The sequence below is a fragment of the Pecten maximus genome, unplaced genomic scaffold (genome assembly GCF_902652985.1).
Source record: "Pecten maximus unplaced genomic scaffold, xPecMax1.1, whole genome shotgun sequence".
Lineage (NCBI taxonomy): Eukaryota > Metazoa > Mollusca > Bivalvia > Pectinida > Pectinidae > Pecten > Pecten maximus.
In genome coordinates this window covers 1-4,982 of record NW_022980320.1, presented here as the reverse complement: position 1 = coordinate 4,982, position 4,982 = coordinate 1, and the positions used below count along the sequence as shown (strand labels likewise).

At 35.0% G+C, this 4,982-nt stretch overlaps 1 long non-coding RNA gene across 1 annotated transcript; it reads right to left on the bottom strand.

Annotated features, from left to right (window-relative positions):
* Nucleotides 1-4,404: 4,404 nt before the first annotated feature.
* Nucleotides 4,405-4,982, bottom strand: LOC117319476. Its single transcript, XR_004530743.1, has 2 exons — nt 4,951-4,982; nt 4,405-4,494 (listed from the first exon to the last, which is right to left on the bottom strand). It is a non-coding gene; the product is annotated as an uncharacterized LOC117319476 (long non-coding RNA).

Sequence of the window (4,982 nt, the reverse complement as noted above, 5' to 3'; positions counted from 1 at the left end):
TTATAGACACCCAGTTTTTATTTTCTGTTCGAAAAAATTTTTCGTTATTTAAACGTTATAACCAATATTTCACTTTCTTTGGCGAACTCTTTTCTGTGATAAATTATTACGCAATGTCATCAGCCAATCGAAAATGACGTTACATTTCGCAACGTCAAAAATTTTGTTATGGAGGTATAACAAAATTATTTCAGCCAATGAAAATGCTGTGTTTCATACAAAATTAAATTATTATCCAAAATCAAATCCTAAATATCTAAAACCAAAACATCTGGAAATGCAGTGGAGATAAAAGGAAGAAAGTTGACTAGAAAGAAAAAGATGATCCCACATTAAGACACCTCTTCATCATCATGAACCTCAGGGGGCAGCAGGTACAATTTTGACGGCCTACCAACATGTTAGTTAATCACATGTAATAGGTTAATGAGCTGTTAGACAAAATTATTTTCTTATAATTTTGAACAGATTTTTTGTCTATTGACTTCCTATCGGGGTAATTCCTTTAGCAGTACAGCGAAACATGACTAACAACATACCAGATATATAGCGATTGGCCAGAGTATGCAGGGTCTGACTGAAACACAATTCAGAATTTATAGACTGAAACAAGGGTCAAATTTCATAGACTAAAAATGGTTCACAGATCAGAGGTCAGACTAAAATAGATCGGTCATAAACTAAATCATGGGTCTTAGTTTATAACAGAGTTGGGTCAGAGGATGGATTTTATTTCAGTCATCATAAATTATACCACAAATAATCAAATGCAATGAATTACATTTGATGTTTGTAAATATCTATAATTTAATTGAATACGTACACACAATTGTCTTGGCATGTTTATCAGATTATTGCAAAAATTTGGTATTGCATAAATATTTCAAAAGGCTCAAGGGGGACCTGGATATTTCAGTGACCATCATGGTGGAAAAAAGACAACAAAACACTTAGCCATTTAAAGAAATTATCTTGATTTCCCCTTTGAGCTCAGCCTCTCCTACAGAATTTGTTTCCCTTCCCCCCAAGGATACTCAGGACTAAATTTGGTCAAAATCCATCCGGTCCTTTACGGCCTTTGGACCAGGTTAGCTCATACATCTAACTAGTTAACTCGTTATGATGAAGACAACAGCAAAATACTAGCCCAGCAAAACTCACCTGTGACACGAAGTGGTCGTGGTCTTCTATAGCCTCCAACACCTCACAGTGGCCACTCGTCCCAAAGTCGTAGTTAATACTCAAACATTTAGTATCTGGAAGTTGGCACACTGTCGCATGCTGTCTAATATGTGACCATGACTGGAATGATGGATAAATCATCAATTGAATTGATCACATTTTCTGAAAGCCTATATTGTGAAATATGTAAATCCAAAATATTACTGGTCTATGCCTTACCATTACAGAGAAAATTCATTTAACATACCTGATGTCATTGAACTTAAGTGTATAACAATTCATCACACTTAATAACAGCATCAATACATTTACATCTCTTTAAGGGTCAATTACATTTTGTAATTATTTGAACTAACAAAAAACAGTTTATTTTCAAAGTTCAATTCATACACTCATAAAAAAAGCAGCCTTCATCTAAATACATTTTATACCATAAAGGGAAACAATTCAATAACAACTATATAAAACATTCTTTGGTTGTCAAACTTTTAGACATACATATACAGGCTGCTTGCATCAAGATCATGTAGGTATATACTAAGGGAGCAATCATCAACATCATCTCAACAGTAAACCTTTTCGTTTACATGGAAGACATGGTGCTTTGACATTTTCTTGTACTAGGTCCACTTCTGATTCTGTACAGTGGGTTTAGGACATGTAATGTTCTGTGAGCTTTCTGTCTTACAATATTCCCTGATGTTGTCATACAAATACCACTGTCTTGATGGATCCAGTCCTGCTGACATCATGTCTTCTGGTTCATCATCTACAGACGGAAGGAAGTCTTTTCTCTTCAGCAGGTTGACAGGACACTGTGGGAGAGTCGTCAAGTAACCACTGTCCCAGGCTTAGTAGCGTCAAGAGGAAAATGGTGATATTTTGTGAGATTCTTCAGGGGCTTGAAGTACTGCTTTACCTATGACTTCCAGTCTCTAAATATAATGGGTTTGTCTTCATCTTTCACCAACTGGGGAATATTATGTCCATTACGTGATGAGTGTGTAACTGTCTTGGGCAACCTCCTCTAGAGTTTCAACATTACTGGATCTCCAGCGCAATTTTCCACACACCAAAATGCCAGTCAGGATCAAACTTTGTGTGACCCAGCGATCATCATGTAGTATTGAAACGACAATAGGCAGACCTGAAAAATATCAAAATACACATAAAACACTTTATAGTCAATGTTGACTTGAGAAAGAAAAGCAAAAAATGCATTGAATTTTGAAATGCCTGAACTACAAGATTAAATGACAGTGTCAATAGCAATGAATATCAAAGTTGTTTGCCTAATCTGATACAATATTGCTATCAGCATAGAAAAATAAATCATTGTAAGTAATCTTTTGTAATGCATGCTTTTAAAAATCTAAAAAGAATATCAAATTAATTGTTGTTATCTTATATCCAAAAGTGAGAGGTATACAGCACACACAGCTGTATAAATGGGAACCAAAATGGTGGGAAGTAACCTCCAAGAAAGGCTCCAGCTCTATGTCTCCCTATGACAGACTCATGCAATAATCTTAAACTAAACCCAGCACAATTTATAAGACACTAACTAATAACTTCTGTCCAGTTATCAAAATGGATGTTCGCAATCCTTTCTCCATGTCCATGCATGATGCTGAAAATAGTGATGGACCATGCTGACAACAGATTTAGCTCACCTTCCCTATTCCAGCCTCATCCACCAAGAAGAAAGTTACTTTCCTGTTTAAATGAAACATAATTGAGTGTAGATAAGTTAAGAAAGATTTATCATACACAGCAAGTTTTCATTGAAATAAAATAGCTTATATCATTGTCAGTCTCAATTACAACCTTGACACCTTCTAGTTCCACATTTAATGATGCATAACAATGACCAGTTTATATTATGCATGGTCCAAAAGATTTATATTTATAAAGCATACATTATAACAATTGATTTATTTAAATGTCAACACAGTGCTATTTATTCTAAATGCAATATACATGTACACTAACCTGGATTTGATCTGGTGTTTTAGCTCGCAAGTCTCACTGAAATAAAATATTCTAAGACTAATGAATGGTTTCTATCAATTACCTGAACCCTCTGAGCAGATTGGGGGGTTCTTAAAGAAGATGGGACCAACCTGATGAGCATGATGGGGAAAATGAACCTGCTGTGCAAAATTCTAGGAGTAATGGAAAGCTCTATCGACTGAACAGGCAGATTACCTACAAGGAAATAGAGACAAAACTTTAGTTTAATCACATTTCCTAAAGATTCTGAAGATTCATCCGACTCATAATTAAACTTGTCACTGCTAGAATCAGATGAAAGATCACGGAAAGCACCAGTATCATCAGATGATGTGTAAAGTTTGAATAATACAGCTGGTAAACAGTCTCTATTTCATCTATGAATGGTTTTGTCCTGATTTAAAACGATTTCTGCCAGGAATGCTACAACAGCAAGAGTGTGTTACAACTGAAAGTTGATTCATGGTGACAGTGTCATTAATAACACATGTTACCTGTATTCACATCCCGATATCTATGACATCAGGATGATTGAAATGTTCACAGCTCACAATATCACAAGATTTTAAGTAAAAGTAAAATATTACTTACACCTGAAAGTTCACACTTTATCATAATCACAAATCACATCTTCCAGTTGTGTTTTTCATAGATCAAGTTACCATCATTGCAGGTTATGTGTAAAAAACGCTCAGAGAATAGACAAAGTAATGTTGACTTCGTGGAGCATCTGTACAGCAGTTAGGTAATGAGAGTGATCTCCCGTTCCATCGGGTGCATTCGATTACAATGTTATTAGTACATGTATACATATATACCTTCATTTTGCGATTTCTATACGCCAGAAAAAACCCATTAACTTTTTATCTGATGACAGCATCACAGAGCGTCAAATAGACTATTAACTTTTGATTCATTCACAACATGTGTAAAAAAAGAGAAATATATTTTCGACAGCTTTTTCTTAAAAGGTTAGCCACATCTGTACCCATTTTCGTAGTCACGGTCACATATTGGTATCTGGGGCTTATGGTTATCAAGAAGTTGTTTAACTTGAACACACTTTGTACCCCTTTATCCCAGCATGCTACAGACCCAATATCAAGTCTCTGGGCCTCTTGGTTATTGAGAAGAAGTTGGAAATGTAAATTGCACAACTTCCTTCTTACCTGACCGAGAAAAACGTCTGAGCAGCAGAATTTTTTTTTAAAGTTTCAAACAGCATGTTGGTCATTTTCTGGACATCTCCATGGATCCCGCCATCAAACAATGTAAGGGAGATAATCAGCCACAGATCACCTGTATTTAAGAGAAATGACAGTAAAATTAGTAGAGACAGTTTTGGACAATAACGATGCTACAGGGCTAAAAGCCAATAAACTGCATGTCATGAAAATGGATAAATTTGCACTATCACTATCAAAACTTTTTATCTATCAACACAAATAAATGGAAAAAAATAATTACAACAGTGTCCCATTAATGATAGTTATAAAGACCTTAAGTTATAAACCAGAGTAACCTATCATGTTACCTTTGATTGACAGTCAATATATATATACTGGAATAGGTATATCTCATATGTGTAACGATAAAAGCAACTGAGCAAATTTGACTGAAATGTAACGTTTGAACCAAACACAAGAAATGTTCTAGGTAATTTCTCATACTCCATTTGAAACATAAATATTTCAAATATGCTCCCTGCATGTAAATGTTTTATTTGAGTCTTAACTTAACACTAACAACACTTACCTCACTATGAACAAATTTTAATGAGGTCCCTC